Source organism: Augochlora pura, chromosome 11 (assembly GCF_028453695.1).
Source record: "Augochlora pura isolate Apur16 chromosome 11, APUR_v2.2.1, whole genome shotgun sequence".
Classification (NCBI taxonomy): domain Eukaryota; kingdom Metazoa; phylum Arthropoda; class Insecta; order Hymenoptera; family Halictidae; genus Augochlora; species Augochlora pura.
This window is the reverse complement of record NC_135782.1, coordinates 8053467-8069991: the sequence shown is the minus strand read 5'-3', so window position 1 is coordinate 8069991 and position 16525 is coordinate 8053467. Positions and strand designations below refer to the sequence as shown.

At 36.3% G+C, this 16525-nt stretch overlaps 1 protein-coding gene across 14 annotated transcripts in view; it reads left to right on the top strand.

Annotated features, from left to right (window-relative positions):
- LOC144477313 (uncharacterized) overlaps window positions 1–16525 on the top strand; it is a 228750-nt gene that overhangs the window by 90493 nt on the left and 121732 nt on the right. The window contains exon 2 of one of the 14 annotated variants that reach the window (XM_078194972.1): window positions 5075–5133. The exons of the other annotated variants lie outside the window; for them this stretch is intronic. The gene's annotated coding sequence lies outside the window, so the exon portion shown is untranslated. The remainder of the gene's footprint in view (window positions 1–5074; window positions 5134–16525) is intronic. 14 annotated transcript variants of the gene reach the window in all.

Sequence of the window (16525 nt, the reverse complement as noted above, 5' to 3'; positions counted from 1 at the left end):
TCCGTGCTCGAGAACTTGTGGAGCGGCGCGGTGCACCGGGCCAGCTTCGGGTTGCCACTGCTGCCAAGATGGATCCTTTTCGGAATCCGCGGCGCGGGATCTTCTGGTCGGCGCGACCGCGGTCGGCTTCGCGAATCGTTTCGTCCATGGCCGAACGCAGCCGACCGGATTTTAATTTTAACGTCGTCAGAAGGAGCGCCCGAGGTTCGTAGAACTGCCGGTGGCCATTCCGTCTGTCTCCCTTCCTCTTTTTCTTCCTTCTTCCTCCTCTTCCCTCCTCTTTCCTCTCTAGTCTCCCTCTCCTTCTCCTGTCTTCGTTCTTTTGGTTTCTTTTCTTCTGTCTTCTGGTCCCTTTTCTCCTGTCTTTTGGTTTCTTTTTTTCTGTCTTCTGCCTTCTTTCTTTTTTCTCCTTTCTCCTTTCTTCTGTCTTCTGTCTTCTGTCCTCTTTCTTCTTCTTTCTTTATCGTTTCTTTTTTCCTTTCTCATCTTCTCTCCTTTCTTTTTTATTCTGTCGAACTGCACTGTTGCTCTATGCAACCGCAATTCTTTTCTGCTTCACATTCCACCCGTTCCTCTCACTCTCTTTTCTCTAACTTCTTCTCTCTATCACCTTCTTTTTCTTTTCTCTTAACATTTTCTTTTTCCCCTCTCCTTCTTTTGTCTTGGTCTCTGTCTAACTTACATTTTCTCTTTCTTCCTCTCCTCCTTTTTATTTCTGCCTCTTTATCTCCTACCTTTTGCTCTGCCAATTGTTTCTTTTTCTCTTTTTGTCTTTCTTTCTCTTGCTTTCTCTGTTACTTTTACATTTTCTTCTCCCCCATCAATTTTCTTCGTTTCTCTCCTACTCTGTCTTTTAGTCTTTTTCTCTTCCCTTTTTTCTTTCCTCCTTCCTCTTCCTCTTCCTCTCTCCCCCCCTCCCTCTATTCTCGCTCTTTCGTGCTCTCTGTCTTCCTTTGTCCATCGCTCTCGCAGCTGTCTCTCTCTCCGAGCCTCTTCCTCTCTCCCGTGGCGCGCAGCCTTGTCGCTCCCTCGAAACCCTGTGGTCTTCCCGGTACCGGCAAGGAGGAGGGAAGTCTCCCCCACTTTCAGTCCTCGAGTTCCTCCGGTATCGATCCGCGCCTCGCTACTCGTCAAATGCGTAACCGTTTGATGTCAATTTTCCGTCGACGCAGAGAGTTCACTGCGCGCCATTTTTTCCAGTTTCCCCATTTTCCTGGTTCCCCATTTTTCTTTTTTTGTTTCTCCAGGATTCGAACGCGATTCATTGTCCCGACCGTGTTTGCACGGCCGGAGAAATCTTGCGACTCGATTTTGCTTGGAAAAAAGGGTGTATTCGAGGTAATTACTTGCCGTAACGGGTTCTCTCGTTTTTTGCTGTTTTAGAAGAGCGAAGTCGCCGATCGTGGCCATTTTATTTCTCACGTGAGATAATTGCGAATTAAGTAATGTTACATTTCGTAAATTGAAATTTTGTATTGTTATCGCGTATTATATAAGAAGTCTAATTACGCGCAGTGGGATTATATTAGGACAATAAAATAATATCGAACTTTGAACTTTTATTATGTTTCAAGCGTTTTTTAGTTATCCATTCGAATTAGTATCCAGTACCTTATCACGGTCACCTGTTTTTGATTATGCTATTAAAGAATTGTGTGTATTCTTCTTCGTTACAAAGAGCGTCGAAAACGCAAGAACTATTTTTTGCGAGCAATCGTAATCAATTTTGCTGACAAACAACATAAAGAGATCACGTCTCGATGAAGAGATCACGTGAAATGCATGGTAGCGTGATAGCGATTGAAAGAGTGAGAGTGAAGAATCGAAACGTGGCATTCCAAACCGATTAACCGCGATTACCGCAATCGTACAGATAGATTTATTGGCAATGTATTCGATGGAGTTCCATTGGATACATTTTATGATAGAAATCTCACGAACCCTAGATAAATACATGCTCGTTACTTTCACGAAGCAATATAAAACGGTTGGCTTTACCGCTCTGTAAATCTATACGGGGTGGTCGATGCAATTTGTGCATCTGCTATAACTTTCAAAATATGCGACGTACGGACAAATGTTGCATAAAAAAGCTCCATAAGAAAGTTCCACCGTTCCTTAACAATAGATTTACAGAATCGGTCGAAACGACGGGTCACTGATTTGTTAATGTATTATTATTCGTATTATAAAGATATTTTTACGGCTTATTTGTTACTTCCGGCAAATATTAAAATAACGCTCGTTCGAAATCAGAATAAATCGTTACTTTCATGAACCAACATAAAACGGCTGCTTTTAGTACACCGTAAATCTAGCGTTAAATATTATGTAGTGCATTTATTTGTTTACAGATGCGGGCGTTTCGAAGATGAGAAGGTAGATTTTGATTTTTTAAACACTATACTGTATTTTTTATGATAAAGTATGGAGAAATATCGAATTCTGAGTAAATTTCAATTTCAATTTCAATTTCTATTACAACTTGATAGTACGTGAAGAAAATGTTCAAGAAATAAAGTGAAATTACTCATTAATTATTAGGTTTAGGTCTAATAAAAATTAATTGTTTTATCCTCAGAATTCGATATTATTCTTTATTTTGTTATAGAAAATATATTATTCTATTTCAAAAGAAATCAAAGTCGACCTACAAATCTCCGAAACGCCTACACCTATAAACAAATAAATGAACTACGTAATATCCACTATTAAACCATGCGACTATTATACATATACAACATTTTTTCGTGTAACGCATATTTTAGAAGTTATGGGGGTGAGGGGCACAAGCTACGTGGGCCACGCTGTACATTGTTAACAATCATATAGTCACCATATGTCTATAATAACAATCACATAGTCAGTATAGTCATGTCCGTCACTTCGGCGTTTCAATAAATGTATTTAGTAATTACTGAATTAATGAACATACCTGTGTTATTTTATATCACGTAATTGGTTTTGTGTTCATATTGTTAATTTACATGAATTATATTCCCATTCAATTCCGATACCATTGTATAAATCAAATCCGATGAACATCGAAACGGAATCGTATGATATTCCGTTCGTCGAAATGAAATTCACTCGATGCCCGATGTAAGCACTGAAATGTCTTACTCTCTCGCGTCCTCCTGTTATCTGAACCAACAAGTACTCGCGGATAAGGACTGTTGAGTGTCACTCTGGTTGTATGAATGATGAGTTTTTGTTAGGGAAGAAAGTGGCTATAGACATCTTCACATTTAGTTATCCAAAGCTTCTACTTCAGAGATCGGCAGATTATAATTTTCTCTACGTTTACTCCTTCATGTTCTCAATTCGTATACAGGCTGTTCCAAAAGTCACTCGCAATAATAAAAATAAGGGAAATAAGGGTTTCTCAGGTAATTTTAAGCAACTTTTTGCTTTAACCCCTTGCCGTACTTTGACAAGTCTGACTCGTGATAGTCGATTTCTAATAATAATCTGATAAGCGTGATTGCTATGTCGTTTCTTTAAGTCGAAATAAAATTCTGTCCTTTCGTTATTAACCCTTTGTTCTCGAGTGGCTGAAGTTTTACTTTACTCCTGCTGTTGCTTTGAAATATAAGTGATTATTAATCGCGTTAAAGTGATCTGACCCCTTAAGTCGTTCGCACTCGCACGTTTTTTGAAGGTAAATCATAAGATAAGGGAGTTAATATAATTTTCAGAGTTGCTTATGACAGACTTTGTCACCATTTTTTCGACGAACATGAAATATTTCGAGCGAATGCCATACACATTAGCTGATAGGCGACGGAACATTATAATTTTTCGAAGATTTTCAAAGCTGCTCGAACATTTGGGTAAATTCGCTCGTTAGACGCTTGAAATCGCCGGTTTCCGAGCGCGCGTGTCCACAAGTTTTTACGGAACGTTGCGTCGGACGTTGGTGCTACGAAGAAGGAACCAGCTCGTAACACCTGGCCCGTTTCTTTCATTGGCCTAAAGTGGGCCCACGAGAGAAAGTATTTCTGCATTCTTACGTGTGCAGGCCATAATGTCTTCTTCGTAACGGGATTTAAAGAGCAGCGTGTACCGCCGGTAAAACGCTTGGAACCTTGAATCCTCGGGCGCCAAAAGGAAGTCACTTGATTACGTGTATCCTTGAACCGGCATACAAAAAAATTCTTTTCGATCGAGCTGTTATCGAGGACGGCGAAGAATTTGCATATCCCGTATGGAAAAGACAGGGTCGTATCGTAGACAAATTGAATAGTCGAACCGATCGGAAGCAATGCGTTCACCAGCAAAATATTCAGTCGAGTTTTCCTTTGATTTTCGTACCCGATCGGGGAATCCCTTCGACAAAAATGTGCTCAAGAGTATATATAATATTGTTTATTAATTTTTCACGACATGTTTTTTAAGGTATCTCTCCTAGACGCGTTAGCTTTCCTCTCAAACGTGACCGAAACATAAGAAAATTAAAATAAATTGTCAGAAACTGGATGCTGAAGTAACAATAATTATACTTACATATGCACTGGTGTGAATAATTACAGACTCAATGTAAGTCTTGTATTTGTTACGATACTTGAAGAAAAACTTGACAAGATATAATACTTGTATATTTCAATATTACGATCACTAGATAATCGAAAGACACAAATTCAGCTTTCTTCTGTTTTCGTTTAAATATCAGTAAAAGATGTAGAATTTACTTCGTGTTTATAATTATTCACAGTAGGTGATCTCCTTGAATTGAAACGCCCCATATGTATATGTAGTTAGAAGGACCAAACATTATACTTGTATATCTCAATATTAGACATAATGAAAAATAGAAATATAAAAAATAAAATAGAAGTTAGTCAAGCATTGGTTTTTTATTTCGTTAATCATTTGAATGAGTTCAAATTAATGCATCAACATCCTTAGTTTTCTTTAATCTTCACACTGCATTTTTAATTGCACTGATTTTTACCATAAATGCATAAAAGCCGCAGTCTAAGTATCAATAACGATATAAAAATTACTTTCAATTTATAATTGTTAGTCGGTTATTGAAGGTAAAATATTTAACAAATATTTTTATCTGTTCCAGGTAAGGACCATTTCTAACGATCAATTCTCTATTTTCGTGGAAAATATCCGAGGGTTGAAGTAAGTAATTCAATTTCAAATTAAATATTCCAATATGTCCAAAATCAGTCTATTGTATTTTATCAAATAACACACTTTCCGGCGAACAATTGGAAATTTGTTTATTTTCACCTATACTAGTGTCAATTTAAAAAGCGACGGATTATTTATTGACACATATACGTGTGGGATGTACACCCTTTTCCAAAAGTATTAGGGCAATTAGACAGAATTCAATAAATTCGTACAGTCAATAATAGATATATTAGAAAACAATATCATTCTCTGTTTCTCACAATATGAAAAATGTGACTCATAATTCGAACCAGTCATATGTACATGTAAAAATCTCGCGATTGCTAAATGAAACATCTCGTTTTAAGCGTTAATAAATATGTGAACAAGTAGTTTCAGTATCTTTTTACACATTGGGTGCCATGTGAGATACATATGGGTGACGCTAATTTTTTTGATAGCTTTGGAATATCATTTCTATTGTGATTTCTATATTCGAACAAATTAAATTTTACTAGCATGATAGGATGATTAGGTTTAAATAACATCCATTGGGATAAATTCTAGCTTTCCGCTTCCAATTTAAATAATCATATTACATACTTAGATCTTGTGGAAAATTTCGAGAATTGATGCCCGACACTTAAATAAATTTAACATTGTCATTGTTAAAAGAACAGTACAAATTAGTCATAGTTCTAAATGGTTTCAGTGTCAGTAAACATCACCGCATTGTCCATAATTACTAAGATTTTTATAATACAAAAGAGTTAATTTATCGGTTTCATTAATTAATCGACTTTGTTACCGTATGAATTTTTGAAATCGATAGACGTCACTTATCGTATTAACAGTTCTAAAAATGCGATAAAAACGTAACGATATTCTCAAACTCTTTTAATGCCTTCTCTGCTCTATATTTTACATAACCATTTTTGCCGTAAATGTATGGACTAAGTATAATCTACTTATAAGCTTTTCAAAATTTAATGTCGCGACAGTTAAATTCATTTAAGGTGTTTTGAGTGGCGATTTATGACTTGGCTTTACACACCTTTGCACGGAAGACCTTTTATTACACTTTTCTATCCTACATAAGCCTCTAGTAGTGCTTCAAAATACATAATTTTGTAGAGACTATAAAATTTGCTTTTATGTTGTTTTTGTCTGATAAACGCGTAGGTGCTATATGCTACAGTTCTGTAGCATACAAATAATATCGTTTTCAAATTAATGCAATAATGTAAATTTTTTTCGAAACCATGGCTATTAACGTTTTCGTCCCTATAGCCACAGAATTGTACTCTTGACACAATGCGAGTCACACTGGGAACGTTGCCGCCGCAGAATAGTCACGTCGCCGTCGCCGTCGCCGTCGAACGTATAAACGTCTCGAATTGGCTTTACGTTCGCAAACAATAAACGTGTTTAGGAGCGATCGAGTCTCGCGGTGAATGCTTCCACCTATGCAAATATTGATACAGTCGAATGCGTGCTCGTGTCCCGTCGCATCGCGTCGTGTCGCTAACGATTAGAGCGTTAATTGCTAACGGTAGCGGTAGAGGCAACATTGAAATCACCGGCGATGTTTCTGACCGACGGGGATCCAGCGAAATCGGGTTCGACTGACAGCCTTAAGTTCGACAAACCCCCTAAGTGTAACCCTTTACAACCCCAGCAGGACACGCGTGTCCCAGCCATCATTTCTGATTATCAGGACACGAATTTACGAATGTATTATTTTGCAGTAATCTAACGCGCTTCATTGTATAATACCATTTTTATTCGTTAATAATGACGATTATTATAGTTTTTATAGTATAGTAGTGACTGTAGTCACTAGTATCTTACTAAACTAGTGTTTATAGTGTCTAGTCACTGTAGTGACATATTAGAGTGTCCCATAACTTCCTTCCTTTTTTTTTATGCGAAATAAATGGACGATATTTGTTGTTTAAGGTTGATTGATTACGTTATATATGAACCGTTCTGCTCTATTACCATCTCTGCTCTTTATCCATCTCTCAGAAAGGCTCATTAATATCCTCTTTCCAACAGTTGAGACTTACTTGCAAAATATTTATCGAGGCGCGTCTTTATTTCGCTTTCGGATCTCTGACATTTATCACGGAGAGAATTTTTTAACGAAAGGAACAAGCACTAATCGAAAGTTATCTAAGTCAAAGTGGGTTTATGAACAGAGAGTGCTGAGCGACGGAATGGGAACAGTTTAATTACTGTCAGTTATTACTTCAATAAATGTTGCATATTTTCAAATTATTAATTGGACGTTTCCCATCGGAACATTGCAAACTTGATGAGTTAATAGAACATTACATGAATTTTTAACTAATTATATTAACGTACATTAATAATGACTTGTTTAAAGTTGCAGAGCACTGTTGCGGTCACCATAATTCGGTTAAAAGTTAAATGATCAAATTCATTCCAGAGAAAGCTTCAAAATTTATCGAGCTGAAAGATGTTTGAGTTATTGAACATAACAAAATCATCTGCAACAGCAGCAATAACAAATTTAACACAGGATCATTAACATCTGTCTTTTTTCTATTATTTCCAACATAGAAATATATAAATACGATGCTTTGTTAAGTATTTGCTTAACCGTCATTGAAAATTATTAAGTTAATTATAATTATTAATACCACCCTACGTTCCAAAAATCGTTCAGGTACTTCAGTGCTCGATAACACGAATAAAAACATATTTATACGAAATTGTCACTTTGCAAAAGAGAGAAACATTTTTCAGATCGCCTAACAGAAAATCTATTATGCAAAATAATTACTAACGCTTCGAGTGGAATATAAAATTGTATAGTGCTCGAAGTAATTACTCTATTAGAGTAGAATTTCGCGTAAAATTGTATATGTACGAATTTCCTGAAACAGAAGTTTGCAAGCTGCGAAGTACTGTAATTAAAAGCAGGTTTGTTATGTTCCCCGAGATGAGCCGTTCGATGGCAACGGGATAAGCACACTTGCAAATACAAATTGAAATAGGATAGATGTCGGGTAACAAGATTTACCTTGAACTTGCGCGAGATCTTTCTAGGACAACTGTTGAATAAAGGGAATGCAGTGCCGTACAAGTTATATGTAGATAAGGAGAAGAACGCTCCTGCGAGACACCTGCTGGTTTCCACTACAACTAGTATGTAAATAGCGCTGGTATGTAAACGCGGGAAAGAGCCCGATAGATGTGCAGTCTTCTTATTTGTAGGAGCAACGTTTATTATTTATTATTTATTATTGTCATTTATTGGAGGGTTTTCTCAGCGATAGGAGTCAAAGATTTCTTCGATATTTTTTTTGATCTTAATTAGACAAAAATATTTTTGCATATCCCAGTTATGGAATACCTTAGTTCTAGCGATTGGATATAAGTATTATTGTACAATTATTTCATTAGACTAAAGCCTAAAGTAAACAAATTGCAAAGTGTGTCGGCGCCAAGCGATGAAATTTGTACGAGACGCGGGGACGGCAAAGTGTTAATACAAAGCTAAACGCTAATGAAAATGTAAGTCGATGTCTAATCAACTGGGCATGTTCAATCGCTAAGACATTTACCTTGCTCGATATAAGAAACTGGCTAGGGATATTGTTTATCGGCGCTGGCTCGCTCGATCGAGCGCGGACTTTACATCGTAAACAGGTAGCAGCGTGTCTTCGAGTTGGTTGGAGGACTGCTCCGTTTTCCAGCGACAAGTTTCACCACCCACGACGTGATCTCCCGCGCCCTTTGCGGTTTTATGGGCCCCGTAAGGCAATCTCGGCTTAGCTACTACCCGGCACCGGTTTTACCGGCAATTTGTTCGCGCAAGAAAAAGAATTTCGTGCCCGCCGACCCGTGAATTATTCGGTGCTTTCCTGGAAATTAACTTAGATAAGGGAATACTTGAACCTGAGAAACAAACGGCATCGACCGCGACGAAATGAAACTGGAGCGGGCACGGCAACCTGTTCGATGGATCGATCTTTCCAAGGATACACGAGGATATTGCATCTCTTGCGGTATCGTGTTTGAGAATCGTGTCACCTCGTATCACGATTCCTAACTATGCCGTAGTCTCGGCTACGTTGAAAACTTGTTGATCAAAAACGAATTCCTTTAGTGTTGCGAAAATTCCAATTCGAGTTCTATGCGCACGCGCATGCTGTCAGAAATTACTACCGCATTCGAATGGTTTCGGATAAATATTTATCTGAGACAGTTATTTGAATGAATTCTTTTCAGTCGAACACTTTATTCGATTATTCATTTAAGGAGTTCTTTGTCAAAGTTTTAGTATATCTTTTTTTATTTATCCTTTATTTTATAAAGAATTATTTGAATGCGATATCAGAATAACTGTCGACTGATTTTGCTTTGCGTAATTTTATAAGAGTATATAAGAGAAAAAACGTAATCTAATTAATTAATGAAAATTGTGATTAACGTAACAGCAACATTAACAATTATGATTACCTATTATTAAATAATCAACGATCATTGATTAATAACAGGAGTAATTAAACTCGTTGTTATCAAGCGCAATGATTAATTCAATATTCAATTATTGAATTAGTAATTTATTTAAAATAACAACAAAAAGTACTGTGAATATCTTTTACAAGATACATATTTATTATATATGTACATACACATATTGTTTTGGAACGTACAACGAATTATTTATTCACGCATTATAGTACAAATTGAACACGAGAATCATTTAAACGATTACAAATTTCTGGTTAATGATTGCAGATTATAGACGTTGTACATGTTTATTAGATCACTCCCTGCGATGATTACACGATTAATGATTACCATTCTTATGCTTACTTTCAGTAATCAATTACAGTAATCATCAAAATGTAATTGATTAATGCTCAATTCTGCCTCAGAGTCGCCACTCAAAAGCAACGTGTTAATACGTCCGATTCGAAATAAGAAAATTAAATATAAAATCTAATATACTTAATAATATAATATAAATATAATAAACATGAAATTGATCATGCTCGAAAACGAACGAAAGACGCAGTGATTGGCCTCCTCATAGTAACCGGATTTTCTATACTATTTCAAAAACGCGCATGAAGTCTGAATACGTGTATTGCTTTCGAAGACGATTAGAATAACTTTGATGAATGAAAAATAGCTTGTATTCTATTTAAATACCGGCTACGCTTTTTACAGAAAGTATAATCACTACTGTAGTACGTAGTATGAGTGCACTGTCGTGGTCACGTTGCGTGCGGATTAGCGGCGCGGCGCGGCGGTGTCCGCATAGAAACGCGCACGTTTTCTGAACCGGACGCGGTTGTTCTTTTATTTCCAGGCGGTTATATCCGTTCGCGCGAACTTCCCAATATCGTACGCGTTCGTAAACTCGCCAAGAGACCGACGCGCGCTCATATTTCTCGGCGTGTTCCTTTCGCCGCGCCGGGAACGCGGGACGCGAGAGACGCGGTTGCGCGAAGGTGGCAGCGTCGCGCGCGCGAAAAACGAACGATCGATAAACGCGGATCTTGACGATCATTACGTAACGCATCCCTGCCCTAGAACCGCGCTGCTGCTGGCGTTCTGTACGCCTTACACCCACTCTCCCTCCTGCTCTGCCACCTACACCCTCTCTCGTTACCCCCCTCGGCCAACGTGACGCAAAGACGCAAAGTTACGTCATCATGGCAACAGACCGCCGCGCCGCGTGCCCGCCGTCATGCTCGTCCTCATGGCAACGCCGTTTCCTCCCTTTCCACGTTACATCCGCGTTACGTGTTTATCACTCTAGCATCTCATCTAACCAGTCCGCGTATTAAATATCATTCCCTTGGTTCTTAGACGCCGCCGCGCGACTTTCCTTCGGGTCACGTTTCTTCGCCGATTCCTTGCTTTTTGCGCCGCGGTCCAATACTAATAAGCCAAAGCTGCCTATTACGAACCGCTTTTCAAGAGATACGAGACTGTCAACGATTTTATATTAATCGTACGGTGTTAACGTCGAATGTTTCAAAAGTGTTCGTTGAAACAATTGTACCGTGACTCCGAAAATTATTTGAACGCCAGTAGAATTTTGACTTCTACGCCGTGTATTTACGGAACCCGCCAAAATGACGGGTCACTGATTTCTTAATGTGCCATTATTCAGATTTTAAAGATTACGGGTTATTTATTCAATATATATGTTACTTCGGGCAAATATTAGAATAATGCTCGTTCGAAATCCGAATAAATCGTTGCTGTCGTAAACCAATATAAAACGGCTGCTTTTAGTATTCCGTAAATCTAGTGTTAAATAAAAATATATTCATGGGAAGAAAGCCTTTATGGTATATTAGAGTATGCAAATGTCAAAATACGACAAACTCTATATAATTGAAATAATATAATAAATATCGAATGCAGTCTTATACGTACCTCTGTTCTAGCTTTCCTGAAGCTTTACTTAATGTAAAATTCTGGCTCGACGTTGAAAACATGATGCGTCTTCTACGTGAAAATACGCGTGAAGGTATGAAGAACACGACGTGGTTATAATTCGTTTCCAAACAGAATTTTATTTTCTGTTAACACTTAGCATACAACGCGTAATACTCGTAGCATGTGATACCACGTGACGTGATATCGACGAAGTACTTCCACTAGATTTCATTTTTATTGATTTTTATTTTATTGATTATAATAAAAGATAAAACATTAAGAAAAACATACTGCAATAAATATATAATTAACACAATGGACAAAATGAATAAATATATAAATAAATAGTTAAAATTAATATAAACTGCCTCAGTTTATTTTCAAGTGTTGGATCGCTTCCCTAATATGAAGGAAAAGAAATATACTATCGGTTCAATTCAATTTGGATTTAATAATGGAAAGGTGATTGAAACACAGTGAAACGATACGTGGTAGCTGTAATAATGTTAGAGGAAGAAGACAGAAGGGAAAAAGGAAGATAGGGAGCGACGCTACGACTCAAACATATTGCCATCGACTCAGGATATTAATTAATTAAGGAGTAGAGAAAAGGCTAGGGATTATGTCTGATAATCCGGACTAGCGTGATCCGGATTAACGGGGTTTTACTTTACTAATTTTTATTAGGAGATGAAATGTCTGTAAAAAAATAACTGAAAGGAAAAGAAGAGACCATTGGAGAAACGAGAAATATTACGGAAACGGACAAATGTTTATGAAAAAATGAGTACAGTCGAATAATAAGAAAAAGTTTAAAAAAGATAGAAGTAAAATTTAAACAGAGAGAAACGCGGACTTGCAACAACGCATGCAAAGTGTTCCATTTTCATAGAATTGCAAAAAATCACGTAGAAACGTGTTTTGAAAAAAAACTAACGCGCGTCCTTTAATATTTCGAGTGGTGAGTCAAATAGCACTATTAGTATTTCATTGCGTGTGTATTTTCAAGGTCACCTTGATTTTTTCTATTATAAATTTATTCCTCAATCCTACGTGAATTAATTAGATAGTATATATTATTTAAAAATATTTTATTTGGTCAAACACAACTTGTGCTGCTACATTATTATAATATATATATATTTATAATCTGGGCAAATACAAGTTATGCTATTATATTCTTATAATATCAGCATAAAATTAATTTCATATACGCCAAATTTAACAAAATAATAAGAATATTCCGACATAAATAGTTCTGTGCATAAATGTGTTAATAAAGAGAAAAAAGAGACATATATACTAAATACAGAAGGTAAAATATAATTGAAAACGTCAATAAATATAAAAATAGTAGAAACAGTAGAATATTTAGAGAAATAAATGGAAAGCTCAATCGCAAGTACAAGGTCTGGAGATTTTGATGAAGTAAGCAGGTGGTAGGAAATGCAGGAAAACAGAAAATACATTTTTCATGAGATACAAATACGAACAATAAAACATTTGTTGAAAAGTCGCTTAACCCTTTTAGTGCCGGACGACGATATATCGTCGTTTGGTACACTTGCCAGAAGTGCCAACGACGATATATCGTCGTGCGTGTAATAACGTCTTATTCTTCGCATTGCGAGACAACTTTATCTGTTAATAAATTTATAAATGATCTAATTTGATTGTAAATGATCTAATTTGATTGTAAATAATCAAATTTCGTTGACAAAGAATTTGTAAACCGATTTGGGTCTGACATTTTACACATTCTATACCGGAGTGTGCTGGGACCCTGTTTACGCTGGAGTGATAAGATGGACAGATGGACTAAAAATTAAATGTTACATATTTGCAATAGCTAGATAACCAAATAGCAATATTTGTGCTAGTAAAATTTTGTTTCAGCAATGTTGTAGTACCTATACCAATTGCTTGTCTTGCAGCAGATAAAATCCGTTTATCGCCCGCACTATGCAATCGATCTCTTCTTTTATTTTTGTTATGTAATATTGTTTATCTTGTTGCATAATAGCAAAATATCTTTAGATGTTACATAAATGCAAAATATATACTTCATAACAATTGGTCTATATAGAATTATGATGAAAAGATGGCTTCTTGTATGCGCAAATACGTTTTGAAAGAGAGAACTCAACGTTTACTTTTTCTTATGGAGACTTTTACCTTTGTTATTTATATAATTTTAAACGAGTAAAGAAAAACTAGTGTCATTGTTTTGTTCTCTGTTTCATCCTTAGTATACTGCTTTTGGAATCATGTAAATATTGTTTCCCGTTTGGTTTTTATGATTATTTTCCCAAACCCTAGTAAAACTGTGAAATTCGGCCGGTTATTCTCGCATAGGCACCTCTTTTTCGTCCGGCACTAAAAGGGTTAAACTAGGAAATAATACGACAAGGGAAGCGGAAAGAGGGGTTAGGAGTAGAAACGAAGCGGTGGTAAGTTGGTTAAGATCTGTTGAAAAGAAAAGAAGAGAATGTCAGAGACGGATTAAAGTAAACTTGAGTTACGGTATAGATTTCTGTCAGGCGAAATGTACGTTCAACGAAAGTAAATTTGCAGGAATTTTATTTGTTCGTTGATCATGTTTATTCCGTTAGACCTTTCCAAATGAAGTGAGTAATCGTTGTTTCGAAAATTTTTGATGAATGCGTTGTTCGAAGATAGATTTCTTCGAAGAAACATTTCTGGAAACGGTATCAATCAATTTTTAGAAGTTGATATCAAGTAGAAAAGTATTCCTTTCTTAGCGAGAGTTTTATTAAATTGTTATTAGACCGTGGATTTTTATGTAAAATAAAAATTACCTTTGACAATCGTAGCGGAAAGGAGTCACATAGATATTTCTTTCTTTAATAATTTAAACAAATCGAAATTGATATCTTCAAGTTCTTTTAATAGATTCATTGTTTTAAATTTTCATTAACTATTGTACTTCTATTAGAAATTCATAAAATCCACTAGACACGTGGCAGAGGGAGAAAATATTATTATGAAAAATTTCATACACCTTTTAGACCAAGCATAATGGAATGCTCACATGTTACATAAAAAAAGAAAGCGGAACAATAGAACACAGTTGTAGTTTCGCCTTCCAATAATAGATGATCTAATTGCATTACTAGAAACGAGTAAGACAGGCGACTTTCTGCATCTTCGTCGCCGCTTTGTTTGACAGGACGACATTTTATTGAATGCATTCCAGCAACTGTTAGCAATGAAAACCCGACTAGATTGTGTGCAGTCTGCTATTCACGTCGAATTGGTGAAAAGAAAATTAGAAAGAAAACGAGATGCTATTGTCCAGACTGCGGCGAAGGTTTATGCATTTTCCTGTTGCAAGATATATCACGTAAGACGTAACGACGTGTAACTGGATGTTCATTACTTTCTGAGCAACATTTGTAAAACGTGGTCAAGTGCTTTTTTGTACTTATTTTCATCGACGGAATTATATATAACATTAAAAAAGAAAATCACATAATTTTTTGTCGAAATTCATAATTTTATCGCCCCGCGAAAGGACTAATTATATCGAGCAGTACGTCGTCTGATTGTGCATTATCTCGACTCGAGCGTGGAAAATATACATAAGTCTGCACACATTGTGCCATATGAAACTTCGTTTGCAATTAAAGAATGCGGGACCGGTTTTTCAAGTACAGCTATACTTCTAACAGAGCGGTGACTCACGCATTGAATGCGCGAAATGCTAAAATCAAAGGCATTCTCCCTTTTATTCGAAATTGTAGGTCGACGACGACATCGTGCATGCGTTGTTTATTATGTGTATAATAAAACAATAAATTCTAGTGATCGCGAACGTACCGCATACTTGTTGTTCGCTTTGATATCCAGCTCCGCCATGGAAAAGTTCTTCGTGTTTCTTCTTTCTTTCAAACTTCTCCTCTCCTTTGTAGCGACACGTACAAATGCACGGCATTCTAAGGTAACGTAACCGCAGAGTTCTTTTATTCGGGAACCGACTCCTTTGTGTCCTTTCTTGCCCAGCTAAATTTTAGTGCTTCCGTCATTGAAACGCACAAAATTCGATTTTCGCTTCTTTGTTGGGCTACTTTCGCCAAAATCATTTCACTTGGACGACCGACGAGAGAGAAGGATTAAACAAGAAAATTTTATTCTGCATTATTTAATGTTACTCAACGTAATTCGATCAATTAACATTTTATTCGAATAAAAATTCATTTGAATGAGAAGTTAATTGTTACACGACTTCGTCCAGGAATTAATTAAGAAAATAATCGGTCTGAATAAAAATTGTAGAATATATTGTCTTTCAATAGTTTATTGGTAAATTTCTTCCACGTTAAATTTCACAATGAATTTCTATTTAACTGTTGGATCAGAAAATTTGTTACTTTTCGGTAGATTGATCATCGATACGTAATTAAATAATCTTTTCTCGGGTGCAAAGAAAGTCATCGTACGATCCAGGATTTATATTTACAACATAATCGAATAATTTGTTAAAAAAAAAAATAAAGTAATATTTTTGAGAGTAAAAGATGAAAAATTGTTCGTATAAATAGATAGAATAATTTAAGACAATTAATGCATAATTGTTATTCGGATGAGAAATAAATATACATTGATAGTGACTGTTCGAAATGAATTATTTCAGTTATTTATTATTTTCATTTCAAATGGTCATATCTTGTTTTCATTTCAAATCAAATTTGCCCAGGTCTGACCACGGCTTTGCCGTACACGCCGCATAAATTGTTTGCTGCTTGCACAGCGTTATTTCCCATTTGGTGCTCGTAGATCATTCAATATGCAGCGCCCCGAGTGCTCTGTCGAATCTCACATTGTAGGACAGATTATTAGAAAGTAACAGCTTACTGAGCTGAGTTCTGTTACCGAATACAGCAGGTATACGTTACCTCAAAACTGATGCAACTTTTGTTGCAATGTGTGTCACCACCTATTAGCT